The sequence below is a fragment of the Somniosus microcephalus genome, chromosome 4 (genome assembly GCF_052327205.1).
Source record: "Somniosus microcephalus isolate GS21.2 chromosome 4, FLI_Smic_1.0, whole genome shotgun sequence".
Classification (NCBI taxonomy): Eukaryota; Metazoa; Chordata; class Chondrichthyes; order Squaliformes; family Somniosidae; genus Somniosus; species Somniosus microcephalus.
Genome location: NC_140990.1, coordinates 313,891,757 through 313,907,142, shown reverse-complemented (window position 1 = coordinate 313,907,142; position 15,386 = coordinate 313,891,757). Strand labels below are relative to the sequence as shown.

Sequence of the window (15,386 nt, the reverse complement as noted above, 5' to 3'; positions counted from 1 at the left end):
AATAGATTAGTCAACCACGATTTACCTTTTGTAAATCCATGTTGACTTTGTCCGATCCTATCACTGTTTTCCAAGTGCTCTGCTATTACATTTTTATAATGGACTCTAGCATTTTCCCCACTACCGATGTCAGGCTTACCGGTCTATAATTCCCCATTTTCTCTCAGAGTAAAGCTCCCTCAAACACTCCCAGGGCAGGTACAGCACAAGTTAGATACAGAGTAAAGCTCCCTCTGCACTGTCCCATCAAACACTCCCAGGGCAGGTACTGCACGGGTTAGATACAGAGTAAAGCTCCCTCTACACTGTCCCATCAAACACTCCCAGAGAAATGGAAAAAGATATTTTTAAATTGGTGGGCTTGAATTAAAATCTTAGCCAGAGAGTGAACATCCCCGTTAATGCAGCCACTCATCCACCACAGTTTCAGTGACCAACTCACTATCATTTCATCAGCACAGAGCAAGTTGTACGGAGACAGGGCAGAGAAAAGGAGACACTCACATACGCCATCAGATAGGAGCACTGTTTGCCTTTTGTACCGTACGTTAATTAAAAAGGTAGAAAAACAGACACAAATGGACACACGTTTCTGTGGAAACGAGCCCCTATGGACCAGTAACAGACCCAACACTCTCAACTCCATGGAGTGCCACCAAATGATCCTGGTCAATGGCCGTCAGGATCAGTTCAACCTCTGCATGAAGTCCGACACTCGCTACTCTTGCCTGTGATGCTTACACACGACACACACAATGCTACATTGATCAGTGTGGAGTGAGGACAGTGGGACGTCAGTCATTTGGAACCCTCCCTGTTCATGGCACCAGTTGCCAAATGCCCATTCCTCACTGCATTGCACACTTGGGAAATTTACAAATTGCAACAATCATGGCAGCCCAAACTTGGGTCTGGAGGAAGCACATGGAAGCATAAACCGCTAGAATAATGTATAGGTGCATACAGGTCCGTCACTGTACAACACTGGGGTACAGTACTGGTGGGTGCAGGTCTGTCACTGTGCAACACTGGCGTACAGTACTGGTGGGTGCAGGTCTGTCAGTGGATAACACTGGGTTCCAGTACTGGTGGGTACAGGTCTATCACTGTATAGCACTGGGGTACAGTATTGATGGGTACAGGTCTGTCACTGTATAACATTGGGGTACAGTACTGGGGGTACCGGTCTGTCACTGCATAACACTGGGGTACAGTGCTGGTGGGTGCAGGTCTATCACTGTATAGCACTGGGGTCCAGTACTAATGGGTACAGGTCTATCACTGGGGTACAGTACTGGTGGGTACAGGTCTGTCACTGTATAACACTGGGGTACAGTACTGGTGGGTACAGGTCTGTCACTGTAAAACACTGGGGTACCGTACTGGTGGGTACAGATCTCTCGCTGTATAACACTGGGGTACAGGTCTATCGCTGTAGAACACTGGGGCACAGTACTGGGGGTACAGGTCTGTCAGTGTATAACACTGAGGTACAGTACTGGTGGTTACAGGTGTCACTGTATAATACGGGTACTGTACTGGCGGATACAGGTCTGTCACTGTATAACACTGGGGTACAGTACTGGTGGGTACAGGTCTGTCACTGTACAACACTGGGGTACAGTACTGGTGGGTACAGGTCTGTCACTGTGTAACACTGGGGTACAGTACTGGTGGGTACAGGTCTCTCGCTGTATAACACTGGGGTACAGTACTGGTGGGCACAGGTCTGTCACTGTATAACACTGGGGTACAGTACTGGTGGGCACAGGTCTGTCACTGTATAACACTGGGGTACAGTACTGGTGGGCACCGGTCTGTCACTGTATAACACTGGGGTACAGTACTGGTGGGCACAGGTCTGTCACTGTATAACACTGGGGTACAGTACTGGTGGGTACAGGACTGTCACTGTATAACACTGGGGTACAGTACTGGTGGGCACCGGTCTGTCACTGTATAACACTGGGGTACAGTACTGGTGGGTACAGGACTGTTACTGTATAACACTGGGGTACAGTACTGGTGGGTACAGGTCTGTCACTGTATAACACTGGGGTACAGTACTAGTGGGTACAGGTCTGTCACTGTATAACATTGGGGTCCAGGTCTGTCACTGGGAGTTAAGAGTACAGCACAGTATTAAGGTCTATTAGCTTACAATATTTCCGTTTAGTTTGTTGGTGCCAATATAGAAGTCCTGTGACAGCACTGCACTCCTTCCAGTACTGACGCACCAACTGTCTATCCAGGCCCGTGTGTTTGACCCTGCATGCTATCAGGATAGGATCATTAATCTGTACGCAATACACAATGTGCCAGTGTGCTCTCCTGTGTGCAGCACATTGTGAATGCTGACTGTCCTAATGCGGTACTGGACATGGATTAGGGACTTCCGGCATCCGTGTCGCCCAATTGCATTGTCATCATTATTACCTAGAATTAACCTCTCAGAAACAGGCCATTCGGCCCAACTGGTCCGTGCCGGTGCTTATGCTCCACACGAGCCTCCTCCCACCCCCATCTGCTGCCGGCAGCACCTCCTAAACCCGCTACCACCACTGCCTAGAAGGACAAGGGCAGCAGGCGTGTGGGAACGCCATCACCTCCCAAGCTCCCATCCGATTCACGCACACACACGCCATCCCGACTTGGGCATATATATTCGTCGCTGGGTCAAAATCCTGGAACTCCCTCCCTAACAGCACTGTGGGAACACCTTCACCACACGGATTGCCCTAAAGGGCTGGTGTCTATACCCTTCCCGTTATCGTAAACCAAGACACAATGGCATCATCACATCGGTTGGGGCAAAGAGGAAATGATGGGCGGTTCGCCAATAAGGCAGCCATTCAGCCCAATTTTCCACAGTAACTTTGGCCCAGAAATTCGTGTCTCCACGGGTGAGTACGCACGGGGTACTCACCCGTAGGCCCAATTGAAGTGCCGGTTTCCTGCATGCACTGCGCACGCGCGGGAAACCGGCACTTCCGTTCCTCTGAACGAAGAGGTTCAGAGGTCAAACACGTGCGTGGGAGAGGCTGCGCGTGCGCATCGAACTTAGGTTTTTTTTTTAAAACAGGTTTTCCCGCGAGGGTAAGCCTGCAGAAGTTAGAAATGTAAAAAGCAGGCGTCAGGCCTGCTTTTCACAAGGTAAGTGGTGAATTAATTAAAATTAAAACATTTTTTCCACAGGTTTATTATTTTTAAATACTTTAAAGCAAGGTAAGTTTATTTTTAGCTCTGTTAGAAAATAAAATTATTTTTTTCAAAAATTTAAATTTGTTTAAAATAGTTATTTCATGTAATTTATAGTTTATTTTTAAAAATATGATTAAAAAAAAAAAATTTGAAGATTTAGTGCTATTTTGGGGCCATTGTATTTATAAGTTTTGACAGCTCTTCCTGTCAGACTTATGAATGGAGCATTCCCTGCTCTGATTGGCTCCCCATGGCCCACGTGATCCCAGGGGACGCATCGAACTAACTGCGCCCCTGGGATACGCAAGCACTGCGCGTTGGCAGCTGGAGCAGGCCCCGGATCGGAATTCCACAGGGGCCCACAGCTCAACGGCCGGCGCGCTAGGTAAGTGCAGATCGGGGGCTTGCACCCGCGGGAAGCCCCCGACCCGAATTTCTGGGCCATTGTAATAATCCAGAGATTGTGGGTTCGAATCCCACCGGGGCAATTTGAGAATTGGAAATCAATTTAAAAATCATTAAATAGAAAGTCGGCATCAGTAAGTGACCGTGAAGCTGTCGGATTGTCATAAAATCCCAACGGGTTCACTAATGTCCCGTCAGGGAAGGAAACCTGCCGTCCTTGGCCGATATGTGACTCCAGTCCCAGACCAACGTGGTTCACTCTTAACTGCCCTCTGAAGTGGCCGCTCAGCGATTATCACATCGCTAACTAGCACTTCACTAACTAGCACCATGGGAGTCCCTTCACCACACGGACTGCAGCGATTCAAGGCAGCAACTCACCACCACCTTCAGGGGCAACCGGGAATGGGCAGTAAAAGCCGGCCTTGCCAGCGACGCTCACATCCCGAGAATGAATATTGAGAATAAAAAATTCTCTCCTTTTCTCAACTCCACAGGTCCCAGGTCACCACTCGATGAGCAATCTCAACAGGACAGTCAACCATGGGGAGCAGCACAACTCAGCCCAATCGAGCCTTCACTCATCATCTACCCAGGTGTATTTACCGGGGGGGGGGGGGGGGGGGGCAGCGTTGGATAGTGATCAGCAGCAGGAATCTTAGCTGACTTTCTCTTCCCCGCCCACCCCTTCCCCCAGACCAGAGACACCAATGGCAACACTCGCTCCCAAACCATTGGTAGGCCCGAGATCAGCAAATTCAACAGAGACCAGGAATCAAACACGGGACTTTCTGCACCTTCAACCACGGGGTCAGTGCGGGAGCCTTGCATTTATATAGCGCCTTTAACGTAGGAAAAATGTCCCCAAGGCATTTCATAGGTCGTGTGCAGAAACAAATGGATGCCAAGCCAAAAGGGGGAGATATTCGGAGGGAGCGACCAAGAGCTTGATCAAAGAGGTAGGTTTTAAGTAGGAGGAGGAAGAGGAAGAGGGGCTTAGGGAGGGAATTCCAGAGTGGGCCAAGGTAAAGAAAGAACTTGCATTTCTCCAGCGCCTTTCGCAACCTCAGGACGTCCCAAAGCACTTCACAAGCAACAAAGTACTTTTTGAAATGTAGTCACTGTTGTAATGTAGGAAACGCGGCAGCCAATTTGCGCACAGCAAGCTCCCACAAACAGCAATGTGATAATGACCAGATCATCTGTTTTAGTGATGTTGATTGAGGCATAAATATTGGCCCCAGGACACCGGGGAGAACTCAGAATCATAGAATGAATCATCGAATGGTTACAGCACAGAAGGCAGCCATTCGGCCCGTCGAGCCCGTGCTGGCTCTCTGCAAGAGCACCTCAGCTAGTCCCACTCCCCCGCCTTTTCTCCGTAGCCCAGCACATTTTTTTTCCTTCAGGTATTTATCCAATTCCCTTTTGAAAGCCATGATTGAGTCTGCCTCCACCACACTTTCAGCCAGATCACAACAACTCGCTGCATAAAAAAGTTTTCCTCATGTCGCCTTTGATTCCTTAAATCTGTGTCCTCTGGTTCTCGACCCTTCCGCCAATGGGAACGGTTTCTCTCTATCTACACTGTCCGGACCCCTCATGATTTCGAACACCTCTATCAAATCTCCTCTCAACCTTCTCTGCTCCAAGGAGAACAACCCCAGCTTCTCCAGTCTATCCACGTAACTGAAGTCCCTCATCCCTGGAACCATTCTTGTAAATCTTTTCTGCACCCTCTCTAAGGCCTTCACATCCTTCCGAAAGTGCGGTGCCCAGAATTGGACACAATACTCCAGTTGTGGCCAAACCAGTGTTTTATAAAGGTTCATCATAACTTCCACGCTTTTGTACTCTATGCCTCTATTTATGAAGCCCAGAATCCCGTATGCTTTTTTAAACACTTTCTCAACCTGCCCTACCACCTTCAATGATTTGAGCACATATACCCCCAGGTCTCTCTGTTTTTTTTTATTCGTTCATGGGATGTGGGCGTCGCTGGCAAGGCCGGCATTTATTGCCCATCCCCAAGTGCCCTTGAGCTGCCTTCTTGAACCTCAGAGGACAGTTAACAAAGAAATATAGAAGATAGGAGCAGGAGTAGGCCATTTGGCCCCTCGAGTCAACCACATTGCTGTGGGTCTGGAGTCACATCGGCCAGACCGGGTAAGGACAGCAGATTTCCTTCCCTAAAAGGACATTAGTGAACCAGATGGGTTTTTACGACAATCTGGGAGTTTCATGGTTACCATTACTGACACTGGCTTTTTAATTCTGCCTGTGGTGGGTTTTGAACTCCTGTCTCTGGATTACTAGCCCAGTGACATCACCACTGTGCTACCGTACCCACGCACCCCCTTTAGAATAGGACCCTTTCGTTTATATTGCCTCTCCTCGTTCTTTCTCCCCCTGCTCTTCTTCAAAATAGTGCCATGGAATCTTTAATATCCACCTGAGAGCGCACTCGGTTTAATGTCTCATCCGAAAGACAGCCCCTCCGACAGTGCAGCACTCCCTCAGCACTGCACTAGGGTTGTCAGCCTGGATTATGGGCTCAAGTCTCTGGAGTGGGACATGAACCCACGAACCTTCTGACTCGGAGGAGAGTGTCCTGCCCACTGAGCCACAGCTGATACCCGGTAAGGCGGCCGAAGGCACAGGCGGCAATGGGGGGGGGGGGGGCGGCCAAAGGCACAGGCGGCAATGGGGGGGGGGGGGGCGAAAGGAAGGGAGGTTATGACAGGATCAAGTCATGAAGGATTTCACCATTAATCTCCGGAACCAGGCACAGTTATATAAAAAAGGAAATGTAACGGAGTGGTTAAAAGCAATGTTGCACACACCAAGGTTTACAAATAAGAGAGACAATCAGATCAGATAGACAGGTAATGAGGCCCCATTTACCCCCTCGGATGGATGTGGAAGAACACACCTGCGATAGTTCAGTGACTAAACGCATTGTCAAGTCAGATACCATAGAGACCAGGAAGTTCCAAGATTGGATCTCTGCTCAATTATCTGCTGGCAGCCAGCGTGTGGTGGTAGAATGCCACCTGAGCTCGGCCTGTGGCCTGGGCAAGAGGCAAAACTGACAACACAGCCCCACCCCCCGCATATAATCGACAGACTCCTGCCCCCTCCCCCCCCGTTCCAGCTTCCCAAAGACTGTGTCTAGAGAGGGTAACAGAGGAGATTTACGAGGATGTTGCCTGGGCTGGGGAATTTTAACTAGGAGGAAAGATTAGATCAGCTGGGGTTGTTTTCTCTGGAACAGAGGAGGCTGAGGGGAGATTTGATTGAGGTGTATAAAATGATGAGGGGCCTAGATAGAGTGGAGAGGAAGGACCTATTTCCCTGAGCAGAGAGGTCAATAACCAGGGGGGCACAGATTTAAAGTAATTGGGAGAAGGATTAGAGGGGAGTTGAGGAGAACTTTGTTCACCCAGAGGGTGGTGGGGGTCTGGAACTCGCTGCCTGAAAGGGTGGTAGAGGCAGAAACTCTCACCACATTTAAAAAGTACTTGGATAGGCACCTGAAGTTCCGTAACCTGCAGAGCTACAGACCAAGAGCTGGAAAGTGGGATTAGGCCAGATAACTCTTGGCACAGACACGATGGGCCGAATGGCCGCCTTCTGTGCCCTAAATTTCTCTGGTCCCACGATTCTATGAACAGAAAAATAGCGTTGAACAAAACACTTCAGTGGTGAGGGAGCTGGTAAATTAAACATACACATAGATCTTAGGGGATTCCCAGTTGTGAAAAAGCCAGCCACACAAGGATATTTTGGAGAGTGCATGTTGCGGAGGGGGGAGGCGGGGTAGTCGAACACTCGGAACCACAAACTGTACAGCGCCTCCTCTCTCTCTCCCAGCACAACAAGACTTAAAAACACAGACACACCCACCGCTGAAGTTCCACAAAAACATGGCATCCGCTCCCTTCACACTCAAAAAACACATCCCATCCGATTAGCAACTGCTGCAAAACCGCCGGGGGGGGGGGGGGAAAAGAGAGATTGTTTCAAAATGTTGACATTTGAAAATAAACGATCCTGTTGTCACAAACAAAGCTCCCGCCCAGAGTTTAGCTCCAGTCCCCTCCGAAGCAAGAACTTGTTTGTTGTGTGTGTATGATTGGGGGGGGTGGGGGCTGATGTTTTTCTGTCTCTCTCGCTTCTCTAGGGGAACGAGGGAGGAGGGAGGTCAAACGACCCAGAGAAGAGACGATTTATTAATGGAATAAAAGGTTGTGTTTTTTTTGCCTCTCTTTGATCTAACCCGAAGCAGAACCGTTTATTAAAAAAAAACCACATGAAAGCACAAAAACAATTAAAATTCAAACGGGAGTTAAAAAGATAAACGGGGGGGGGGGAACACACACACACACAAAAACAGGGTTAAAGGCAGCGGACAGATCGCAAGCTGGCAGGAAAAAGGCGAGGAGGGCAGGAATCGCAACAATGTTGCGGTTAAGTTGATACAAAGTTACGGCGTTTAAGCCACAACACTGGGGCCGGGGATACAATGTTGCCGCGTTAGTTACAATGTAGCCGAATTGTTACCTTTCTCCTGTAGCGGGCTGTGCGCCTCCTCTTTGCTGACTTGGGTGATTATGGACGGGTTGTCCATGAGCTAAATCTTCTTTTATTCTTTCAACAAATTGGCTTTTTTTTCTCCCCCCCCCCCTTCCCTCCCCAGGAAAAAAAAATATTTATATATATATTAAAAAAAAGGGAGGGGAGGGGGGAAAAAGAGAGAGAAAGCGCGCTTCAGTAGCTGGTTCACAACATGGAAACCTCCTCCTCCTCGTCAGTTTCACGAAACTAACATGGATCGTCGATGTCGGTTTCAAGGCGGCCCCGGCGCAGACCTGCCTTTCCTTCGGAGAGGCTGCAAGCGGCCGCGATTCGAAGCGCAAGGCTCGGCTTGTGACTGCTCCGAAGGCGGCGGCGTTCTCCCCTTCCCTTCCCCACCCCTCCTCTGCTCCCGCCCCAGCCCAGCCTCTCCTCCTCCTCCTCCTCCCTAACGCAGTTGAGCTTCTCGATCCCAGATTCCGGTTTTCAAAAGTTTCCAAAGCCTAAAAAACACACACTCTCTCTCCCCAAGATTGTTTTGATGGGAGTTGGTGTGGCTGTGTGTGTGTTAGTCGGGGGGAGCCTGGAAACAGTGGCGGTGGAGCCCCAGGGTTAGGGACCGTCTCCAAAGCGCGATCGCCGCCTGTTCGAAATTACGAAATTCTTTACTGACTTGCAATGGAGGGGGGAAATGTAATAATTTATGATGATTTCTAGAGAGGTAGCGCCCCAGGTGAAGGCACATAGAATCATAGAAATTTACAGCACAGAAGGAGGCCATTCGGCCCATCTTGTACGTGTTGGCCGACAAGGAGCTATCACCCTGGCGTAAAATTGTTTTTCACTATAGGTACCTGTACTGTTAATATTGTTGATTTGTCTGTAAAATTTACCACTGCATTTGTACTGTTAATCTTAAAGCTGTTTTTAAGGCTTTATTTTATTTCGGCTAATGAATGTAATGGATTTATTATGTAATTGATGAGTTGTATAAGTACTGTTGTACTTGAATGTTAAAATTAAAAAAATAGCTATCCCCCCTAATCCCACTTTCCATCTCTTTGTCCGTAGCCCTGCAGGTTGCGGCACATCAAGTGCATATCCAAGTACTTTTTAAATGTGATGAGGGTTTCTGCCTCTACCACCCTTTCAGGCAGTGAGTCCCAGACTCCCACCACCCTCTGGGTGAAAACATTTCTCCTCAAAGCCCCTCTAAATCTTCAACCAATTATTTCAAATCTATGTCCCCTGGTTATCGATCCCTCTGCTATGGGAAATCGGTCCTTCCTATCCACTCTATCTGGGCCCCTCATAATTTTATACACCTCAATCAAATCTCACCTCAGCCTCCTCTGTTCCAAAGAAAACAACCCGAGCCTATCCAATCTTTTCTCATAGCTAAAATTCTCCAGCCCAGGCAACATCCTCGTAAATCTCCTCCGCACCCTCTCTAGTGTAATCACATCCTCCCTGTAATGTGGTGACCAGAACTGCACGCAGTATTCTAGCGGCGGCCTAACTAGTGTTTTATACAGTTCAAGCATAACCTCCCTGCTCTTACATTCTTTGCCTCGGCTAATAAAGGCAAGTATCCCGTATGCCTTCTTAACCACCTTATCTACCTGTCCTGCTCCCTTCAGGGATCTGTGGACATGCACTCCAAGGTCCCTCTGATCCTCTACACTTCTCAGTGTCCTACCATTTATTGTGTATTCCCCTGCCTTGTTAGCCCTCCCCAAATGCATTACCTCACTTCTCTGGATTGAATTCCATTGGCCACTGTTCTGCCCACCTGACCAGTTTATTGATATCTTCCTGCAGTCTACAGCTTTCTTCTTCATTATCAAACACACGGTCAATTTTTGTATCATCTGCAAACTTCTTAATCATACTTCCTACATCAAGTCCAAATCATTGATAGATACCACAAAAAGCAAAGGACCCAGTACTGAGCCCTGCGGAACCCCACTGGAAACAGCCTTCCAGTCACAAAAACACCCTTCGACCATTAACCTTTGCTTCCTGCCTCTGAGCCAATTTCAGATCCAACTTGCCACTTTGCCTTGGATCCCATGGGCTTTTACTTTCGTGACCAGTCTGCCATGCAGGACCTTATCAAAAGCCTTGCTAAAATCCATATAGACTACATCAAATGCACTACCTTCAACCCTCCTTGTTAACTCCTCAAAAAATTCAATCAAATTAGTCAGACATGACCTGGCCTTAGCAAATCCATCCATGTTGACCGTCCTTGATTAATCCATGTCTTTCTAAATGAAGATTTATCCTGTCTCTCAGAATTTTTTCCAATAATTTTCCCACTGCCGAGGTTAGGCTGACTGGCCTGTAATTACTCGGTCTATCCCTTTCTCTCTTTTTAAACAATGATACCACATTAGCAGTCATCCAGTCCTCTGGCATCACACCTGTAGCCAGAGAGGATTGGAAAATGATGGTCAGAGCCTCTGCTATTTCCTCTCTTACTTCTCTTAACAGTCTGGGATACATTTCATCCAGGCCTGTGAATTTATCCACTATCAAAGATGCTAAAGCCCTTATTACTTCCTCTTTCACTGTTTATTTTATCTAATATTTCACACTCCTCCCCCCTGATTGCAATGTCTACATCGTCCCTCTCTTTTGTGAAAACAGACGCAAAGTACTCATTAAGAACCATACCCATGTCTTCTGCCTCCACACACAGGTTACCTTTATGGTCCCTAATAGGCCCTACTCTTTAGTTATCCTCTTGCTCTTAATGTATTTATAAAACATCTTTAGGTTTTCCTTAATTTTACTTGCCAATATTTTTTCGTGCCCTCTCTTTGCTTTCCTAATTTCCTTTTTAATTTCCCCCCTGCGCTTTCTGTACTCCTCTAGAGTTTCTGCAGTATTGAGCCCCCGATATGTCATAAGCCTCCCTTTTTATCTTTATCCTTCCCTGTATGTCCCTTGACATCCAGGGAGCTCGAGATTTGTTAGTCCCATCCTTTTTTCTTTAAGGGGACATACTTACTCTGAACCCTCCTCAAATGCCTCCCACTGCTCTGACACTGATTTACCTTCAAGTTTCTGTCTCCGGTCCACTTTGGCTAAATCGCATCTCAGCTTAGTAAAATTAGCTTTTCCCCAATTGAAAACTTTTATTCCTGGTCTATCCTTGTCCTTTTCCAGAACTACACTAAATCTAACTGAATTATGATCACTACCACCAATATGCTCTCCCACTGATACCCCTTCCACCTGCCCAGCTTCATTCTCTAAAACTAGGTCCAGAACCGCCCCCTCTCTTGCTATGTACTAGCTAAAAAAAGTTCGCCTGAATGCATTTTAAGAATTCTGCTTCCTCTATACCTTCCACACTAATTTTATCCAGTTAATATTAGGGAAGTTGAAATTCCCTACTACTTCTGCTCTATTTTTGCATGTCTCAGAAATTTGCCTACATATTTGCTCTTCTATCTCCCTCTGACTGTTCGGAGATCTATAGTACACTCCCAGCAGTGTGACTGCCCCTTTTTTGTTTTTCAGTTCAACCCTCATTGGATGATCCTTCTAAGATATCATCCCTCCTCACAGCTGTAATGGTTTCTTTAATCAATAGTGCGACCACCCCTCCCTTTTTAACCCCCTCTCTATCTCGTCTGAAAACCCTGTAACCAGGAATGTTGAGCTGCCATTCCTGCCCTTCTTTCAGGTATGTCTCAGTAATAGCTATAATATCATACTCCCACGTGTCTATCTGTGCCCTCAGCTCATCTGCTTTATTCCCTAGTCTCCTTGTGTTGAAGTACATACAATTTAGCACTGCCAAACTCCCTTGTTGTCTATTTTCTAGCCTTTGTTTCCCCTGCCTTCCAAACTCACTTACTAATTTTCTGCCTTCCATTTCCAGCTTTGCTTCTCTCCCTTCTGAATCTACTCTCAGGGTCCCATCCCTCTGCCAAGCTAGTTTAAACCCTCCCCAACAGCACTAGCAACCTTCCCGCCTGCGCCCCCCCCCCCCCCCGCCCCCAGTGAGGATATTGGTCCCGGTCCTGTTGAGGTGCAACCCGTCCGGCTTGCACAGGTCCCACCTCCCCCAGAAATGGTCCCAATGCCTCAGGAATCTAAAGTCCTCCCTCCTGCACCATCTCTCCAGCCATACATTCATCTGTTCTATCCTCCTATTCCTGTACTCACTAGCACGTGGCACTGGGAATAATCTGGAGATTACTACCTTTGAGGTCCTGTTTTTTAATCTCTTTCCTAGCTCCCTATAATCTGCCTGCAGGACCTCATCCCTCTTTTTACCAATAAGGTACCTTTCTACCTACATAGTGCATAGATTGTTACAGCATGTAAGGCCATTCAGCTATCATGTCTGTGCTGGCTCTCTGAAAGAGCTACGCACTTAATTTTATTTCCCTGCTCTTTCCCCATTCTCTTTATTTCTTTTTCAAGTATTTACTATTTATTACTGGCTCAGTGGGCAGCGCTCTTGCCTCTGAGTCAGAAGGTTGTGGGTTCAAGCCCCACTCCAGAGACTGGAGCACAACAATCCAGGCTGACACTCCCAGTGCCAGTGCTAAGAACATAAGAAATAGGAGCAGGAGTAGGCCAATCGGCCCCTTGAGCCTGCTCCACCATTCAATAAGATCATGGCTGATCTGATCCTAACCGCCAATCCACTATCACAGAACCATCTCCTGAATCTAACAGAATTAGACACACAAAATAGGAGCAGGATCAGGCTACACGGCCCCTGGGCCCGCTCCGCTACCCACAGGGCCATGACCGATCCGAACCTAGACTCATGTCCAAATTCCTGCCCGCTCCCCGTAACCCTTAATTCCCTTTACTTCTAGGAAACTGTCTATTTCTGTTTTAAATTTATGTAATGATGTAGCTTCTACAGCTTTTTGGGGCAGCAGATTCCATGGACCTACCACCCTCTGAGTGAAGTAGTTCCTCCTCATCTCAGTTTTGAAAGAGCAGCCCCTTATTCTAAGACTATGCCCCCTAGTTCTAGTTTCACCCATCATCGGGAACATCCTCCCCGCATCCACCCGATCCAACCCCTTCACAATCTTATATGTTTCAATAAGATCGCCTTTCATTCTTCTGAACTCCAATGAGTAGAGTCCCAATCTACTCAACCTCTCCTCATATGTCCATCCCCTCATCCCCGGGATTAACCGAGTGAACCTTCTTTGTACTGACTCGAGAGCAAGTATGTCCTTTCTTAAGTATGGACACCAAAACTGTACGCAGTATTCCAGGTGCGGTCTCACCAATACCTTGTACAACTGAAGCAATACCTCCCTATTTTTATATTCTATCCCCCGAGCAATGAAAGCCAACATTCCATTGGCCTTCTTAATCACTTGCTGCACCTGCATACTAACCTTTTGAGTTTCGTGCACCAGGACCCCCAGATCCCTTTGTACTTCAGTACTTTACAGTTTCTTGCCATTAAGATAATAACTTGCTCTACGATTTTTCCTGCCAAAGTGCATAACCTCACACTTTCCAGTATTGTATTCAATCTGCCAAATCTCTGCCCACTTACTTAGCCTGTCTATGTCCCCTTGCAGGTTTTTTATGTCCTCCTCACTCACTACTTTCCCTCCCATCTTAGTATCATCTGCAAACTTTGATATGTTACACTCGGTCCCCTCCTCCAAATCGTTAATATAGATTGTAAAGAGTTGGGGACCCAGCACTGACCCCTGCGGAACACCACTAGTTACTGATTGCCAGTCTGAGAATGAACCATTTATCCCAACTCTCTGCCTTCTGTTAGATAGCCAATCCTCTATCCATGCCAGAATATTACCCCCAATCCCGTGATTTTTTATCTTAAGCAATAATCTTTTGTGTGGCACCTTGTCAAATGCCTTTTGGAAGTCTAAATACACTACGTCCACTGGCTCCCCTTTATCCACCCTATATGCTGAGGGAGCGCTGCACTGTTGGAGGGGCAGTACTGAGGGAGCGTTGCACTGTTGGAGGGGCAGTACTGAGGGAGTGCTGCACTGTTGGAGGGGCAGTACTGAGGGAGCACTGCACTGTCGGAGGGGCAGTACTGAGGGAGCGCTGCACTGTCGGAGGGGCAGTACTGAGGGAGTGCTGCACTGTCGGAGGGGCAGTACTGAGGGAGCGCTGCACTGTCGGAGGGGCAGTACTGAGGGAGCGCTGCACTGTCAGAGGGCCAGTACTGAGGGAGTGCTGCACTGTCGGAGGGGCAGTACTTAGGGAGTGCTGCACTGTCGGAGGGGCAGTACTGAGGGAGTGCTGCACTGTCGGAGGGGCAGTACTGAGGGAGTGCTGCACTGTCGGAGGGGCAGTACTGAGGGAGTGCTGCACTGTCGGAGGGGCAGTACTGAGGGAGCGCTGCACTGTCGGAGGGGCAGTACTGAGGGAGTGCTGCACTGTCGGAGGGGCAGTACTGAGGGAGTGCTGCACTGTCGGAGGGGCAGTACTGAGGGAGCGCTGCACTGTCGGAGGGGCAGTACTGAGGGAGTGCTGCACTGTCGGAGGGGCAGTACTGAGGGAGTGCTGCACTGTCGGAGGTGTCGTCTTTCAGATGAGACGTTAAACTAAGGCTCCGTCTGCCCTCTCAGGTGGACGTAAAAGATCCCAAGGCACTATTTCGAAGAAGAGCAGGGGGAGTTATTCCCGGTGTCCTGGGGCCAATATTTATATCTCAATCAATTAAAGCAGATTACAAAAGCAAAATACTGCGGATGCTGGAAATCTGATATAAAAACAGAAAATGCTGGAAACGCTTGGCAGGTCAGGCAGCATCTGTGGAGAGAGAGACAGAGTTAACGTTTCAGGTTGATAACCTTTCGTCAGAAGGTTATCGACCTGAAACGTTAACTCTGTTTCTCTCTCCACAGATGCTGCCTGTCCCGCTGAGTGTTTCCAGCACTTTTCTGTTTTTATTTCACTAAAAACAGATTGCTGTTTGTGGGAGCTTGCTGTGCGCAAATTGGCAGCCGCATTTCCTACATTACAACAGTGACTCCACTTCAAAAGTACTTCATTGGCTGTGAAGCACTTTGGGATGTCCTGAGGTCGAGAAAGGCGATATATAAATGCAAGTCTTTCTTTCTTAAAAGCTGACATGCATTCTGCTCCCACCACTTTCTTTCTGGGAGGGATTGGCATGTCGTGAGTTCTCCCTTTATTTTTTGGTGATGATCTTAAATGTATTCGCT

At 47.9% G+C, this 15,386-nt stretch overlaps 1 pseudogene across 1 annotated transcript in view; it reads right to left on the bottom strand.

Annotated features, from left to right (window-relative positions):
• The window catches only part of LOC147120612 (carboxy-terminal domain RNA polymerase II polypeptide A small phosphatase 1-like), a 43,772-nt pseudogene extending 35,200 nt beyond the window's left edge, over positions 1-8,572 (bottom strand). The window contains exon 1 of the transcript XR_015078213.1: positions 8,170-8,572. The product of XR_015078213.1 is annotated as a carboxy-terminal domain RNA polymerase II polypeptide A small phosphatase 1-like (transcript). The remainder of the gene's footprint in view (positions 1-8,169) is intronic.
• Positions 8,573-15,386: the final 6,814 nt, after the last annotated feature.